The 18,946-nt window shown below is 38.8% G+C and overlaps 1 protein-coding gene across 2 annotated transcripts in view; it reads right to left on the bottom strand.

The window, feature by feature from the left end:
• MACROD2 (mono-ADP ribosylhydrolase 2) overlaps window positions 1–18,946 on the bottom strand; it is a 2,324,156-nt gene that overhangs the window by 1,937,081 nt on the left and 368,129 nt on the right. The window lies entirely within an intron of this gene.

Below are 18,946 nucleotides of genomic sequence, written 5' to 3'. Positions count from 1 at the left end.
GGTACATGTGTCTCTTTCAATGGTTGGACTCAGAGGGAGAGGGAGAGGGTGGGATGATTTGGGAGAATGACATTCTAACATGTATACTATCATGTGAATTGAATCGCCAGTCTATGTCTGACGCAGGATGCCGCATGCTTGGGGCTGGTGCATGGGGATGACCCAGAAAGATGTTATGGGGAGGGAGGTGGGAGGGGGTTCATGTTTGGGAATGCATGTAAGAATTAAAGATTTTAAAATTTAAAAAAAATAAATAAATAAAAAAAAAAAAAAAAAAAAAGAATCATCTAAGGATGGCAAATACTGGAGGCAGAGATCATAACGCTCTATCTTATCAACCTGGATGTGTCGAATACTTACCAGTACTCAGAGGGCCACCATGAACAGATCGGCCTTGGCACATGAGTACATAAACAAGATAATATAAATGAGAGGGATTATTATCACTGAACACTGAAGATGTGAATTCAATTTCCAAGTCTCCTCAGTACCACACAGCCCCTCTCAGTCTTCTTAGCCCCATGTTTCAGCTCTTAGTTTGGCATCTTCTGTGTGAAAAGAAGGAGATATTGTCCTTTTATTGCTTCCTCAAACTGAAGACATCTGCTAGAAACTGAAGAATAACTAGTAGGTTCTATTGAGTGTGATCATAAGCTAAGCATCATTCTAAACAGTTGACATACCTTGTATCACACAAAAGGACAAACTACAAAATGTGATTTTCAAAGTAGGTATTTCTGAAACGTAGGTAGGTATAAAAGAAATGTTGCTTTAATGATGTTTAATTGTTCTTAATTATAATAATAACTAACACAGACTTTACATTTTGCAACTGGATTTGTAACCATGCTAATTCATTCATCTGCTCTTTCCAACAACTCCCTGAGGCTGCTGGGACAGCTGTTAACATTCCCAGAAGAGATGAAGTATGACACCACCCTTATGGCAGAAAGTGAAGAAGAACTAAAGAGCCTCTTAATGAAAGTGAAAGAGGAGAGTGAAAAGTTGGCTTAAAATTCAACATTCAGAAAACTAAGATCATGGCATCCAGTCCCATCACTTCATGGCAAATAGATGGGGAAACAGTGTCAGACTTTATTTTTCTGGGCTCCACAATCACTGCAGATGGTAACTGCAGCCATGAAATTAAAAGACGCTTACTCCTGGGAAGGAAAGTTATGACCAACCTAGAAAGCATACTAAAAAGCAGAGACATTACTTTGCCAACAAAGGTCCATCTAGTCAAGGCTATAGTTTTTCCAGTGGTCATGTATGGATGTGAGAGTTGGACTGTGAAGAAAGCTGAGTGCCAAAGAATTGATGCTTCTGAACTGTGGTGTTGGAGAAGACTCTTGAGAGTCCCTTGGACTGCAAGGAGATCCAGCCAGCCCATCTTAAAGGAGATCAGCACTGAGTGTTCATTGGAAGGACTGATGTTGAAGCTGAAACTCTAATACTTTGGCCACTTGATGTGAAGAGCTGACACATTTGAAAAGACTCTGATGCTGGGAAAGATTTGAGGGCATGAGGAGAAGGGGACAACAGAGGATAAGATGGTTGGATGGCGTCACCAACTCGATGGACACGGGTTTGGGTGGCCTTCGGGAGTTGGTGATGGACAGGGAGGCCTGGTGTGCTGCGGTTCATGGGGTTGCAAAGAGTCGGACACGACTGAGAGACTGAACTGACTGACTGCAAAATTTCCAAGTACTATTATTTAACAAACAAACAAAACCAAAACTCATCTGCAACACAATTAGAGGCACATAAAACCTTGGATACTAGAGCTAGTCAACCTGGGTATGAAGCCTGACTGCTGTACTTTGTGATCTTGGGCAAGTTTTTAACTTTTTTGTTCTAGGCTATAAACAAAGGATAATGGTATTAACTACATCACAGTGGTGTTGAGAGAATTGAAGGAATTAATATCAGTAAGTAAAGTGCACAGGAGAGGGCTTGGAACATAATATTTGCTCAATAAATGAAAACTATACTGAGTCAAAAGTCAAGTATCTTGTAAACTATTCCCAGGACTAAATTAATCTACTCAAGAAGTCACATGAACTCCGTTTAAGTCCTCAGAGTGACATTCAGTATGTTCTTTATTTCTGAGTATTTTACTATTCCCTATATATGTAAAAATACCTGCTACTTCAAAGTAGATTAAATTGTTAAAAAGAATTGTTCCTCTTTGAAACTGATCCTTTACCTCCATATTTCACTCTGCTTTCACCTCAAACCTGAAATGGTCTTTGCTTTTTAAAATGAATAATTTTGCCATTTGAAGGGAAAAGTATATTACAGCTGCAAAGAGAAGCTGAATGTTTCAAAGAACTATTCCTGGCATCTTTTAGAATAAGACACATTTAAGTCAAAGAGATGGCTTTGTGTGAGATCAGAGGCAGATCCAAAGTTTTAGTGGGGGATAAAACTTTTGGCCATTTCCCAAAATCTCAAGAGTGCCACCTTATTTACACATTAATTTGTGTGAATCTTATCATTATCAAATGTACTCACATATTTACTATGTGTATGAATTTCCTGACAGATGAATAGAAATTGCTCTCTGCCCAAGTTCACCAGCAGTTCATCACTGGTCTCCAACCTGCAGTTCTAAGGAAAAGGCAGTGAGAACCACATTTCATGGCTTTATGGGCTATATTTGGTGACTGAGGTTTGCCCTAAGGAACCTAACATTTAACCTAGAAATATTTGTGAACAGGATCATTTCCTGTCTTCCTTTTCCTTTATTCTAGAGGTCACTGCCACTAGAAGTATGTCCAAACTGAGAAACAAGGAGTAAAACAGATTTTCATTTCAACTTAAAAAATTCCATATTCAAAGAATATAGAATACATAGATATACTGTCAAAATAGTTAACCCTCATTTAAATTTTTATTATATTAATAAGTGCTCAATATTGAAAAAAAGGCAGGAAATAGAGAAAAATACTGAAAAGAAATGAATAGTTGCCCACCATCTACATTTTGTAAACTGCACTAAGATAGTTCTGATACGCAGCGTGGAAACTGTTGCTGCTGGTGATTAAGAATGACAAGATTATTACATCATCTCATAGATCAGTAGACGACTCTTGCGGCAAACCGTAGCTCCTGAAGATGACTGCAACAGTATTTCCCAGTCCCCACGGTCTTCTGTGACTCTGACACTACTCCCACGGAGAGGAGCGTGTCCATGTTCCCTCCTCTTAAATCTGGATGGATCTGCGACTAACGGAAATCATGTAAGTTCCATTTAGGTGACTACTGAGGACAAGTTATAGAAGTCTGATGGACTTCTCCCTGTTTCTCCTGAGGTGCTCATTCTTAAAACCCAGCCTCCACCCACGCCTGTGAAGAGGCCAACTTGGAGAGTACAGAGGTCCCCAGAACACAGCCCCGGCTGCGCTCTACGCAGAAATCAGCATCAACTGTATGAGTCATACAACTTGAAGGTATATCCTCCAGGCCCCAGGTCAGCCACCCTAGCTAATTCCATTGTAGACAGAGATGATCTGTAACTATTGAGATTTGTACACAAAATATATTATTGTTTTTGTTTTAAGGGCACTATGGTTTTGGGGTGGTTTATAATGAAGCAACAGAGAAATACTCCAGCTAATAGCTAATAGTAAGAGCAAGTATAACTGAAAAGGTAAACATTTATTCATACTACACGGCAAAACTGTAAAAGGGTTTTAAACATGGTAATTCAGTTAATTCTCATAATTACCCTTATGGCATAAAGAGTACTATTACTCCAAATTACATTTTAGGATATTCAAAAACACACACAGGTTAAGTAACTCACCCACAAATTAATTAACTGAGCAAGTAGAACTGGGCTATGCACCAGGAGGTCTGGCTACAAGGCTGATGCCTTAACCACAGCACTGAGCAGTGGGAGCACTGCTACTCACTTAAGACCCGAGAGTGTGCCACTGAGTCAGGACCTGCTTCCTCTCTGCTCAGCCACATTCTTCTCTTCCTAATGAGAAAGACACACACACCGAGGTTCAGACAGCTTGAGTTACTAGCTTAAGCTACAGTGTCCATGCTAGAGATCCAAAGCCAGGTCTGTCCGACACCAAAATTTACGCTCTTTCTATTATTTATGGTACCCTAGTCCAACACCAAAATTCACACTTTTTCTATTATTTTATGGTACCCATTGGGCTAATGGATGATTGCAGTTGATGGGTGATAAAAATTCAAGTTAATTATCTTCACTCTAGCTAATACACAATGTATACGGGAACAGAATTGTTTTCCAAATCATATTTTCCCAAGGACAATGAAATAAATGTTCTAATTTTGGATACACAGTTACGAGGCAAGGGAATTTCTGAATTAAAAATTTTATTGTTCACATACAGCAAACTTTCACAAATTTTTGGTTTCAGGACTCCTTTATATTCTTAAAAATTACTGAGTATCCCAAACAGCTTTCATTTATGTGGATTATATTTCTCAATGCTTAATATGTTAGATATTAAAACAGAATTTTTAAAAATACTTATAAATTCAATATTTTAAAGAATAAATCACATATACATTTATATAAATATTTTGTGAGGAAAAAAGTTATCTCCAACAAACAAACAAAAAAACGTATTCAGAAAAATGTCACTGTTAGTCTCACAAATCACTTTAATGTTCGATATAAGAAGGGGCAGCTGGGTCCCATTTCTGCTTTGATATTTTCAATTTGCTGTGAGATTACAGGCCATACAGCCTCTGAAAGACTCCGCTTTACATGGATAAAATATTGAGAGTGAAAAAGACAACATTTAATAAGATCATAAAAGCAGTTTTGATCTTACAGATTCTAAGGAAGAGTCCTCAGATTATTTTAAAAAATTGCTAGTGTACACATACAAAAAGTTGCTAGTCACTTAATATTTAGTAAGAAGAAGAATATTTGTATGACCTTCATGTAGAAGATAATTTTGGGACTAGATATAAAAAATACAAACCTTTAAGTTATAGAAACTTCTTTTTTTAATTAAAAGTAAAAAAGACAAGCCATTTATTGGCAGAAGGCACTTCCAACACAACTTTATAGACAATTATTATTCAGAATATACTTTTGAAACTGTTACAAATCAATAAGAAAAATGCAAATGATTCTAGAGAATACTAGGCAAAAACATAAACAAGGCTTTTCACAGAAGAGAAAACCCAGAAGGCCTATAAATGTCTGGAAAGGTAAGCAACCCACCAGAAGCAGGAAAATGCCAAGGAATACAATAAAGAGTATTTTTTCATATTCATTAGATTGGCAAAAACAAACAAAAGCTCTGATAATCAAGGACTCATTTGCTACTGATGGGAATGTAGCAGCATTTGTAGGAATAAAGCAGACACCGCCTACTGCCTACTTGTCATCCACCATCCCCGTCTTCCATCCTAACAGCATATTTTGTGCTGGTATCTCCTTCCTCCTGATAATATTCTTCGAGGATAACTGGCCCTTTCCGCCACCCAGTCATTATGGTCTTATCTTGTAAGTAATCAATTTAGTCATTGACGTGTGATTCAGTTCTAGCCAATAAGACATGAAAGAAAGCTATTCTAGGAAGTTTCCCTGCTCTTCAAAGGAAATAAAAAGATACAATGACTTTCGCCATTGTTTTGTCTGCACTTGATTCTTTGCAGCCAAGAGGAGACAGCAAGCCCTTGAGTCAATGAATAAGCCAGGCCTAGAGCATCCCTACTTCTGGGCTTCTTGGTATGTGAGGTAATAAATTTCTTTATTTAAGCCGCTTTGAAGTCCATTGTCTGTTATTTGAAGCTGAAAGTACCCTAACAAGAAGAATTTCACAATATCTAGTATAGTATTGTGTACCGAGAGCCATCACCTAAGACCCAGAAATTCCATTTCGAGGTACGTAAGCCAGAGAAGCTCACCCATGCAGAAGAGGAGATATGTAAATGAATATTCCTTGCACTCTTATTTGTACAGGGGGACAACTGAATGCAACGTTGCAGCTTATTACTGATTAATTTTTGTTAAAATAAGTATTAATTTTTGTAACAGGTAGGTAATTGTTAATATACTTTTTAATACCTTTTTCTGTCCTTTTTGGAATGAGGATGTCACTATTTTGAATTATGAGATCAAAGCCACCCAATATAAGGCAAAAAACTAGAAGAATCCCAGGTCACTGGGTGGAGGACTATGCCCACCCTGGACTATGTACCTGGACTTTTTCACAAGTGAGAGGTTAACTTCATGTTAAGTCACTCTTATTTTTAATTTTTATGGCTAACAGCTGACTCTAATTTTAATTAAATGAATAAGAAAACATAGACAGAAAATACACCACCAAATTCATGACAGTGGATGCTTCTGGGGAAGAAAAGAGGTAAGTGGATTAGAGAGAAAATGATATTTCAACTTTATATTATATATCTATATATACAATATGTATTATAAGAATATATATTCTTATATTCTATTTTAAGGATCTAAAGCAATAAATAATTAAAATAAATGAAACATTATATGTGTTTAGTTGCTCAGTCGTGTCCGACTCTTTGTGACCTCACAGACTGCAGCCCACCAGACTCCTCTGTCCATGGGATTCTCCAGGCAAGAATCCTGGAGTGGGCTGCCAGGGGATCCTTTCAACCCAGGGATGGAGCTCAGGTCTCTTGCATTGCAGGCAGACTCCTTTTCCGTCTGAGCTACCACAAAAGTTAAACCTTTATTAATTTTAGGTGTTACATATTCTGTTTCATTGCTCTCTGTACTTCCCTTTGTTTAACTTCTCAAAAAAAAAAAAAAAGGATGATATAGACATCCTTATGTAGACAAAACTACCCAAAAATAAATAAATAAATAAACAAGGAAGGAAGGAGGGAATGAAGTAAAAGAAAATGCCTTATGGCCCAAAAAGAAAGAAAATGTGCTCCCTTCTACGTATACTAATTTTAAAAATATCAAGACCAATTTTATCTCGTATTAAGATGAAGATTAATCACCCAGACTTGTCAAGGATGCAGGGGTTGGGAGAATACATCCTTTCTGGAGGGTAATCTTGTGATTACAGCAAATTAATTAAAAAATGTCAGCTCTATGAAGCATCAGTTTTGCCTCAAAGAAGTTATCTTAATAAATTTCAGCACAAAGATTTAGTTAAAAGGATTTTCATCATAATTTTGATTATAATCTTAAAAAATTGAAGAACACACAAATGCCCAAAGAGACAGACTAGTTACAGTGACTGCTATCTGTGCAAACAATGGCATACTATGCTCCCATTATAACGGATACTATCCAGGCATATTTGATAATGCAGAGACAATTTGACAATTTTCTTAAGTGAAAAAAGTTACAATAATAAAAGTCAAAGCGATAAATATAATACATATTTTCTTAATTTTATTTGTTTACATATAGATACATTATAAAAATCTTAAAAGATTTACACTACCTTCTATTGACACTGAATACTGGGAATTCATTTTTATTTTCCTCTTGCTATCATTCTTTCTAACTTCTGTAAAGTGAACTGTAACACTCGAGTGCAACAGGTCTGATTAAAACAGGCAATGGTGGTCAATTCTTACCACCATTAAAGTGCATAATTAAATTAAAATGTAATAAATGGTTCCTAACAGCATAAGCTTCAGAGTCATTCTGTCTCCTCCCAAACAACATTCATTTATTTTTATATAAGATTGTAAGCATCCCATATTAGAGATATTGAGGCAAATATATATATACATATATAATTGAGGCATAATTCCACCAAAATCAATCCTTGAGACTTACAGGTGAATTAGTGGCTTTCTGTAACTGCTGAGTGAAGAAGTGTGTTCATTTGTTTACTAAAGAAGGATGCTGTTCTTATAGGATAAGTCAAAGGCAGGAATGAGGTTCAGAAGAGCCATGTGTAAACAGAAATGCCTGTTAGGATTCTGGCACACAACATGGTAGATGACATTCTGAACTGGTATAACTTTTTTCTGAATGCTTTATTTCCTATACTTTCTGACACAAATTATAATGAACTCTTAATGACACAGTACTTTCATTCCATGTTCTAAAACCTATATATTCTGGTTTCATATTTTGAATGACTTTGTTGTCTCCACTGACATTGTTGCTGCTGCTGCTGCTAAGTTGCTTCAGTCGTGTCCAACTCTGTGCGACCCCATTACTAGATGTTAATCTGGATACAAACCAGAAGGCTCTGAGAGCTGCCCCATATTCCTAACGGACAAGAGGATGAATTATTGTGTCTTGCAGGCTCAAGCACACAACTCCATTTAATGGGCATGGCTTAGTTAGGCCATTCTAACTTTCTCAGCATATGTCGGCTTTCACCATCCTAAAGCAGGTGGTTTCCTTTCCATGTAGAGAAGACCCTTCCTATTGAAGGGAACATTCCTGAATGCAGACAGATAATAACTTGGGAATCCCAGGGACCCCACTGTCAACTTACAAGAAACTTTTGGAAAGCCTCAACAGTCTTTCCTGGAAGAGCCGAGGAAGGGTATGAACTGAGCAAGGTCATGTTCCTTAAAAACCTAAGTTAGTAACATATCTCCATATCTCAATACCTTTTCCCCTCCTCTCCAATCAAATTTTAGGATTTTGGTCTCCACTTAGCTTTCCATCAGTCTTTTCATAATATCACCATTATCAGAATATTAGTCTCATTACACTGATACCATTAGTTTCCTCAAGTCTATGAACTTCTCTTTCTTCCTCACTGGTCTCTGTTTCAGCAACCTCTTCTATTGTTCCCCAAAACTCATAACAAGGATGACTGAGGATGAATTCATGATATGCTTCAGGAATGTTCTCAGAGAATTTCTTCTAGTATTCTTGCTTGCCCTTACTACCATAGTAACTGGTGAAAACTTCTTAAAAAATCTACCTACTGCGGCTCTCTTCCCCTCAACTTGTTGCTATTTAGCAGCTCTAGTTCTTTCCTTCCAAACCTTTCCCTCCTTAGCTGCTATCAGTCTCATTTCAAATACAGTTTTATACTACTTGGTGGCTCAGAGGGTAATGCGTCTGTCTGCAATGCGGGAGATCTGGGTTCAATCCTTGGGTCGGGAAGATCCCCTGAAGAAGGAAATGGCAACCCATTCTAGTATTCTTGCCTGGAAAATCCCATGGACGTGGAAGCCTGATAGGCTACAACCCATGGGATTGCAAAGAGTCGGAGACAACTAAGCAACTTCTCTCTTTCTCTCTTTGTAGCCCAGAGCATTGGCTACATTTCTCCTGACTTTCTTAATCATAGACCAAGGTCAGATTTCTTTGTTCTCTGGGATTGCTTAGGAGCCAGTATCTAGCAGTCAGGAGATGGTTTTGACCCATGTATATGTATTAGTAGATAGAGCAACTTTAGAAGGTTGGTTAAAGAGTCTGGAAACAATGAATCAAAGTGACCAGACTTCCAGCACATACCACCTTCAGAGTACCCAGAATAAGTTCCTACATCTGCTATGCAATTAATAAATATCAGCTGCATTATAATGGAGATGGTAATACTGTTTTATATGATCAAGAAGACAAGAAATAAATATAATTTAAAAGTTCCTTAAGACTATTTTTGTTTAGTGAGGAAGACAGTATATAAATATGATATGGTGGTGGTTTAGTCACTAAGTCGTGCCCGATTATTGTGACTCCATGGACTGTAACCTGCCAAGCTCCTTTGTCCACGGGATTCTCCAGGCAAGAATACTGGAGTGGGTTGCCATTTCCTTCTTCAGGAGATCTTCCCAACCCAGGATTCAAACCTGGGTCTCCTGCATTACAGGCAGATTCTTTACCAACTGAGCTAAAAGGGAAGCCTAAATATGATATAAAATATCCTTATAATTACTTAACATTTATAATAATTGATTTCAATATTTAGAATATTTCTACTTCCTATCCAAAAGCTCTTTCTGTCTGAAAGCCATATCTATTTTCTATTAGAAAATTATACTTAAAGCACATAAGATGCAGCATACTTTTCTCTAAGTTCTTCCAAAAATATGATAGAAAGATTTGCTTGGGAACATATAACTATTAACAAACAAAACGGTTAGCTTTTATTGCACTTAAAATTTTACATAAAGTAAAAATGAAGCAAATATAAAAAGATGTATGTCCCAGTTTCAAAAAATATTTAAAAACGTTAACCCAGTTTGTTTTTTTACATCAAACCTCTGTCATTTATGTTTTACTTGTTCTCTCCTCTTCTTCTGTCAACCAGTAAGCTTTGCTTTTTGTCAATAAGATATGATCTGATAAGCTTATTTCAAACTCGCCCCAGGGAAGTAGGGGAGGACAGAATTACAGGTGAGCACTTCAGAGTGACAAGTCTGTTCCCTGGGCCACTGGAGAAAACAAAGAGGGGCTGCTTGGGAAGTGACTCACAGAGTCTTGCTTCTGTGTGAACACGAGAATTAAACTACCAGAAAGCTGCCTTCCAAACAAAAATGACTAATTTTTAAAAGTAACATTTTTAAAATCACATACCAATTCTATCCCCATTTAAAAAAAAAACAACAATTTATTAAGGATAAAAGCCCACTAAAACATACTGGCAATATCTGTGCACTTTTAAAAAGACTCATCAATTCTAGATCTTAATTTTTAAACAGACATATGAAACCTAGGAAAGTATCTACAAATTTGTAGCACTAATACATTTTAAATGTCAAACAAAAGGAATAAAAACTTACATAATGAAAGAATTATATATCCTTTTAAATTTCCCAAATTTTAGCTTAATCACTTAGAGTATGAAGGAAGTGAAATGGAGGGGACCATAGACATTGTTTATAACATATTTGTCATGAATCATGGTCAGGAAATTTATTAAATAAGTAGATTTATATTCAAGATAATTTCCCATGATAATTTTAACTTATTTTAAATAGATGCTATTATAAAACATTCACTTAGTCCAAATCTAATTGATTAATAATATTTCATTCCTTAAAAAATTTTGCAGATAATCAATACGTGCCAATTCTTAAGGGAAAAAATATCAATTGTAGTACATCTGCTTCTCCCAGACAGTGCCAAGGAAGAACAGTTTCCATGGTCATTTATAAACAGGTATAATATAAAATCGCTTTTGAGTATAGTGAAAGTGTAAGTGGATCAGTTGTGTCCAATTCTTTGGGACCCCATGGACTGTAATCCGCCAGGCTCCTCTGTCCATGGAATTCTCCAAGCATGAAGACTGGAGTGGGTTGCCATTCCCTTCCAGACTCAGGGATTGAACCCGAGTCTCCCACATTGCAGGCAGATTCTTTACCATCTGAGCCAGCCCCTCAGTTTTTGATTCTACTTTAAATATGTTTCTTTCAACATTAAACATGTTCATGTGCTCAGTCACTCAGTCATGTCTGACTTTTTGACCCCATCGACTGTAGCCCCCCAGGCTCCTCTGTCCATGGCATTTCCCAGGAAGGAATGCCAGAGCAAGTTGCCATTTCCTACTACTTTAGAGGATCTTCCCCACCCAGAGATAGAACCTGTGTCTCCTCCTTTGGCAGCCAGATTCTTTACCACTGCGCCACCTGGGAAGCACCAAACATATTTATGCACCCAAGTAACTTGGACTTCAGGAAAATATCAGTCTTAAAAGAGGTAACTCCAAACACAAGGAAAATACAAAGATGGTTTGGAAATAAGATAAATCTCACAACTTCAGAAACCACTCCTCTCAGAAAATCTATTTCAGTTCAGTACAGTTTAGTTCAGTCGCTCAGCCATGTCTGACTCTTTGCGACCCAATGAATCGCAGCACGCCAGGCCTCCCTGTCCATCACCAACTCCTGGAGTTCACTCAAACTCATGTCCATCGAGTCAGTGATGCCATCCAGCGATCTCATCCTCGGTCGTCCCCTTCTCCTCCTGCCCCCAATCCCTCCCAGCATCATAGTCTTTTCCAATGAGTCAACTCTTCAAATGAGGTGGCCAAAGTACTCGAGTTTCAGCTTTGGCATCATTCCTTCCAAAGAAATCCCAGGGTTGATCTCCTTCAGAATGGACTGGTTGGATCTCCTTGTAGTCCAAGGGACTCTCAAGAGTCTTCTCCAACACCACAGTTCAAAAGCATCAATTCTTCAGTGCTCAGCCTTCTTCACAGTCCAACACTCATATCCATACGTGACCACTGGAAAAACCACAGCCTTGACTAGACGGACCTTAGTGGGCAAAGTAATGTCTCTGCTTTTGAATATACTATCTAGGTTGGGCATAACTTTTCTTCCAAGGAGTAAGCGTCTTTTAATTTCATGGCTGCAGTCACCATCTGTAGTGAGTCTGGAACCCCAAAAAATAAAGTCTGACACTCTACTGTTTCCCCGTCTATTTCCCATGAAGTGATGGGACCAGATGCCATGATCGTGGTTTCCTGAATGTTGAGCTTTAAGCCAACTTTTTCACTCTCCTCTTTCACTTTCATCAAAAGGCTTTTTAGCTCCTCTTCACTTTCTGCCATAAGGGTGGTGTCATCTGCATATCTAAGGTTATTGATATTTCTCCCGGCAATCTTGATTCCAGCTTGTGTTTCTTGCGTTTCGCATGATGTACTGTGCATAGAAGTTAAATAAGCAGGGTGACAATATACAGCCTTGACATACTCCTTTTCCTATTTGGAACCAGTCTGTTGTTTCATGTCCAGTTCTAACTGTTGCTTCCTGACCTGCATACAGATTTCTCAAGAGGCAGGTTAGGTGGTCTGGTATTCCCATCTCTTTCAGAATTTTCCACAGTTTATTGTGATCCACACAGTCAAAGGCTTTGGCATAGTCAATAAAGCAAAAGTAGATGTTTTTCTGGAACTCTCTTGCTTTTTCCATGATACAGCGGATGTTGGCAATTTGATCTCTGGTTCCTCTGCCTTTTCTAAAACCAGCTTGAACATCAGGGAGTTCACAGTTCACGTATTGCTGAAGCCTGGCTTGGAGAATTTTGAGCATTACTTTACTAGCATCTATTTGGGTACCTAAAATGAGTACCAATACTCCAGAAACAGTGAAACAATAATATGGTTGGCAAGTTCTGACAGCTTTGGTGGATATTAACAATGAGCTATACAGAGAGGATCATGTGGCTCCAGGGTAATCCACATGTATGCTGCTGCTGCTGCTGTTCAGTCACTTCAGTCGTGTCCGACTCTGTGCTACCCCATAGATGACAGCCCAGCAGGCTCCCCCATCCCTGGGATTCTCCAGGCAAGAACACTGGAGTGGGCTGCCATTTCCTTCTCCAGTGCATGAAAGTGAAAAGTGAAAGTGAAGTCACTCAGTCGTGTCCAACCCTTAGCAACCCCATGGACTGCAGCCCACCAGGCTCCTCTGTCCATGGGATTTTCCAGGCAAGAGTACTGGAGTGGGGTGCCACTGCCTTCTCCAATCCACATGTATGATAACTAATAAATACATATCTCAACAATTAGAGGTATATTGATCTACTCTTTGTCAGTGAGAACTGACTATTGATCTGCTCTCAGTCAGTGAGAACTGACTCACTGGAAAAGACCCTGATGCTGGGAAAGACTGAAGGTAGGAGGAGAAGGTGATGACAGAAGATGAGATGGCTGGATGGCATCACCAGCTCGATGAACATGAGTTTGAGCAAGCTCCAGGAATTGGTGATGGACAGGAAAGCCTGGCATGCTGCAGTCCATGAGGTCACAAAGAGTCAGACATGACTGAGCAACTGAACTGAACTGAACTGATCTGTTCCAAATAACTGTAAGCCATTCCTCCAAAGCTATGTTTTAAGTCATTCCTAAGAATAAGGAATTTGTCCCTTGATTTGTAATTATGTCTCAGAACAAGACTTAGATACTATTATCTTAAGGTCTGAGCTTCCAGGACAGTACACAGAAGCATTTCTCAAATTGCTTCTTTCCCAAAGATAAACTGTTAGAGAACATAGCTTAATTTAACAGTAGTGGATTGAACCTTCTGAAAGATCCTGGCCCTACTCATCACTATGAAGATAAAAAGCAACTATGTACAAGTTTCAACTCTGTCTTGATAAGTAAGTGCTTTCTCAGATTTAATGACCCTTTACAATGCCCTACTTTATTGAAGTCCACAATAGGAAAACAAGATGGGTCTCATATCTCCATCTTCATAAGTGAAAGAACAGAAGTTCTTTTCCCAGGGCCACACACAGTGTGTCAGAGGAAGAATTCACTCTCTGCTTGCTCCAGGTTTGCTTCTTCAGTTCAGTTCAGTCGCTCAGTCCTGTCCGACTCTTTGCGAACCAATGAATCGCAGCATGCCAGGCCTCCCTGTCCATCACCATCTCCCGTAGTTCACTCAGACTCATGTCCTTCGAGTCCGTGATGCCATCCAGCCATCTCATCCTCCGTCATCCCCTTCTCCTCCCGCCCCCAATCCCTCCCAGCATCAGAGTCTTCTCCAATGAGTCAACTCTTCACATGAGGTGGCCAAAGTACTGGAGTTTCAGCTTTAGCATCATTCCCTCCAAACAAATCCCAGGGTTGATCTCCTTCAGAATGGACTGGTTGGATCTCCTTGCAGTCCAAGGGTCTCTCAAGAGTCTTCTCCAACACCACAGTGCAAAAGCATCAATTCTTCGGTGCTCAGCCTTCTTCACAGTCCAACTCTCACATCCATACATAACCACAGGAAAAACCATAGCCTTGACCAGATGGACCTTAGTCGGCAAAGTAATGTCCCTGCTTTTGAATATGCTATCTAGGTTGGTCGTAACTTTCCTTCCCAGGAGTAAGCGTCTTTTAATTTCATGGCTGCAGTCACCATCTGCAGTGATTTTGGAGCCCCAAAAAATAAAGTCTGATACTGTTTCCACTGTTTCCCCGTCTATTTTCCATGAAGTGATGGGACCAGATGCCATGATCTTCGTTTTCTGAATGTTGAGCTTTGCATTTTATATAAAAACAAAGTGAGAAGGGTGACAGGGCGTTAGGGAGTGGCAGGGGTCAAGGACACAGCCTACATCAGCTGGAGCTGGATCATGCACCATCTGCATGGCCAGACACTGAAGCACAGAAAAGGGAGAAGAGTAAGGATCAGCGGTCTTTAGTTCTGCAATAGCCTCAGCCCGTCACTGTGGCCAGGTACTAATCTATTCTGAGCCACAATTTCTCCTCTTTCTTGGAAGGTCAAAGGGATGTTTTTTTCTCTCTTTTTTTTTCTTTTAATTGTCTTTCTCCCAATCCCTAAACTGTAGTAAGAGTCTAACTTGGATGTGGGGAAAATAAGGGTGGATCAGAGGGTGAGCAGACAGGCAGGCAGGCAGGGAAATAACCACCTGATGTTTTGCTTTGATTTCTCTTTCAAGTCCTGTAATGACAGATCTCACTCCAGTGCAGTATGTTTTGGAAACATACTTAAAAGGGATATGTGATTGTTTTTAGGTACATTTTAAGTATTGACTAATAAAAGGCAAATATCAGAACAGAAAAGCAGTTTAATTTAGCATTTTTAAAACCATTTCGTATTCTAAGGCATCTGTGACCTGCTATAATCTAATTATTTCTCCAATACCCTTTGGAATTGTTCCGAACAATGTGGTACAGTTTCTAACTGGTGCATTAAACATCTGGCCTGACTTCACAGAATTACAGATAGCTGAATGTGCACTCTCTATGTATTTTATTAACATCCCATAGGCTCATGTTAAGATGTAGTACTGATGTGTCCTGACTTGCATCACTACCTGTTGACAGGAAAAACTGGGCTAGACTTGAGAGGGTCTACAAATAGAGAAAAATCTTTTAAAGATGTTTTGGTAATTTAAATAGAAATTTTGGCTTAAAAAAAAAAGAAAAGAAAAAGAGCAGCTTCAAGTTTATAAATTTATAAAACATGCCCAAGTTTCAGCATGCCAAATCCTCTAAAAATGAGCTAATCTCCAGCATCCGCTCCTTCCTTCTCAAACTAACAGTATCCAGTTGTCTTCCAGATCAAACATGGTCCTCCATTCTCACCCATGTGTTTGAGTCAGGTTAACCCTACCTATAGCTCTTTACAGCAGGACTAAGCTCACCAACACATCCCACTATCTTCCTATAATAGGTTCAGGAATGAATGTGTGATCAAGTTTAAAGAAATGAGAAAGAGTGAATCATACATCTGCGCCTGTGTAGGAGCTTCTGGAGGTGACCTATCTTCCCTTGAGCACTGCAATATGGGAATGTGACATGTGGAATTGTCACTGCCTAGGGTCAAAGCCCGGAGCTCCCAAAGATCCAATGTATATGGCCGCAGGAGGCTGCCAACACTGGGAAAGGCAGAGCTAGGGAAAAACTGTATCCTTGTTGACATATTTCAAGCCACTGTATCAAGCTTCACCTGAAGCCAGACCATACATTTGAACTTCTCAGTTTCATGGACCAACAGGATTTCCAATCGTTGATTAGATAGTAAGGCTTGAGCTTTCCGTCACTTGCAACCAAAAACTTCTTTACTGGTAATAAGCACAAGGCATTTTAATATACCAAAAGCCTAAGCTGATTTTGTTGGTTGGTTTGCTTTCCACACAACTTTGAAGACTTTGTTCTCAGGGAGAGGGTGAGGGGAAGAAAAATCATCAAGAATTTCTTTCTAAGACCTAAGGAAGCTTTAATACTTTTTAAGATTAAATTTCAAATATCATAGTTGGTGGTCTGGGGGTCATCTAGTTCTACTAGCTTCTTTGACAGGGAACTTTAAGGAATTTGTGTACAGTGAATGAATGAACAAGTGAATGGGGTAGCTTAAGTCTAAGCAGGTTGGAGGGCCTGAATTATTCCATTTCCTCTGGGAGCTGTTTGTAGAAGAGGTTTGGTGGTTGTTGTTTTCACATGGATACACAAGTCAACAGCACAGCCTGGGAAACCTGATTCCAAATCCAACCTCCTCTGTCCTCCATCAGGGAAAATCTCATCACCTTTCACAAAAACAGAAAATGCGAAGTTCATCGACATGATCAGCTTAGATCATCTGACAGTTTTCAAAACAGAATATGCTAAGTAAGCTTATATTCCAGCCAGTTGTTTACCATCTGAAATTCATTTTCTCATGTACAGTGTTAGATCCACTGGCTAACCCATAAAACTGAACAAAATGCAAAAAAAATGGCAAATGCCTTTTCAACCCGAAGTATCTACTAGTTCTAAATCCTAGGGACGTGGGACCATGAAATGCATGAAGACAACAGGAGAAAAAAAATCAACAGGGTAATAGCGTATTCGCCCACTTCCTTGCTCATTTCCTGGCCATGCAGAACGACTCCTTCAAAGGGGGATTTTGAAGCGCGAAAACCGTGCCATTGGTCCTCCCTGGCCTCTCTTTGTGCTTCCTTCTACCACTTCTTTTCTTTGTTTGTTTGTTTTTTCAGATTTTATTTTATTTTATTTCTTAATGCCTCCTTTTTCCAAGGGCTCAGATGCCCTCATCTCAATCCTAGCAGTTACCACTCATTTGGTACTTACTGTAAGTCAAGTACCGAGCTAATGATTTCAGAAAGATTTAGTAATTTGTCTACAGTCAAGTGGTAAAGCCAAGATGGAGCCCAGACATGCTAGACTGTGAGCCTAAAGGGCTTCTCGTTGAAAAGTGCCTGCCTTCCTTCCCCTCCTACTGGGACAGCTGTCCCCTTACTGCAGTTCATCTCCCTTATGTAATGAAGGAGGAGAGGAAAGCAACCTGAATTAATTCAGAGAAACTCAGTCTTTTCAGAGGTGGCACATTTTATTTCAAAAGGGGTACATATTATTACAAGTTCACCTCCAACTGGCAGAATTTCAGACAGCTGATAAGAGCAAGAAGTAAAAAAAAAAAAAAGAAGAACAAAAATGAAAACAAATGGAAGCAGCAAAAGGGCATATATTTTTGGATGGGGTAGGCTGATGGAAGCTATCCAAGACTTGGCCTTCAAAGTTAGTGCCTTTAGTACAGTTTACATTTTTTCATAATCTCTTGCCTCTTCTACATTTTAATCCACATCTTAAAAAAAAAAAAAAAGAAGCAACAATACATAATTGGCATTCAACAAATCCCTGCTGCCTTTATTTGCCACGTGGGAAGCCCAGAGCAGATAATAAGTCATATTCTGAATGGCAGACGAGGGAATGGAAACCTCAGAACTCCTAACTCCCAGGCCAATGTACCTTCTTCTGGATACTGATTACCAAAACTGTCCATTTATCTTTCTTTTCTGTTTAAGGTCTGTCTGAATGGAGATAAAACTGATTAAACATGGCTATAAAACCATAGGAATTTGGCTAGGCAAAAAGTTCTTTTTAAATATACTCAACTCCCAACTGAAAATAGCTTCTAGAAAGAATTATTTCATAAAACAGTTTAACCCATGTGTTTATTTTGTAGTAACAGAAAAAGAAATCCATCCTTTAGCTGAGAGATTATCTTTAGTGCCACCTCCCTTTCCTCTAAACATATAGCAGCTGCATCTCAATTCAACTTTTGCTACCTAACATTTCTAAGAAATTAGCTTTTCAACAAACATTAGAATTCTAAACCTCCTATATTTATTGGGTCTGCCCTCAGAGGCCAGTAAAAGTGCAATCATAGAACAATAGAGGTCAATATACCTCTTATCAAGAGTTCCCCTTCTACTGTGATATCATTCATTCTTGGAGAGGAACTCAGAAGGCCAAACTGCTATCAAAGAGGCATGTAAATAGATAAACTAAACTAATGAAGAGACCATAATCAAATAGTCCTGGGAAAGACAATTAGCTAGCCTCCTTCAGAAACAAACACTCACAGAAACTTTTAGAAAGCACAAAGGAGAACCTCTGAGAATAAAGCAGACAATATGAGTTTAAGGATACTGCCCTCCAGGTAAATAGAAAAGCAAAATTCTTCCCAATGACATTAAAAAATGAAATGCACTTAGTGGAAAACGTATGGGCCTAAAGCAACTGTTATTCAAACAGTAGAAACTAGTCTATGAAAATCAAAAGTCTAT

This window comes from Ovis aries, chromosome 13 (assembly GCF_016772045.2).
Source record: "Ovis aries strain OAR_USU_Benz2616 breed Rambouillet chromosome 13, ARS-UI_Ramb_v3.0, whole genome shotgun sequence".
NCBI lineage: Eukaryota > Metazoa > Chordata > Mammalia > Artiodactyla > Bovidae > Ovis > Ovis aries.
This window is presented reverse-complemented; position numbering and strand designations above follow the sequence as displayed.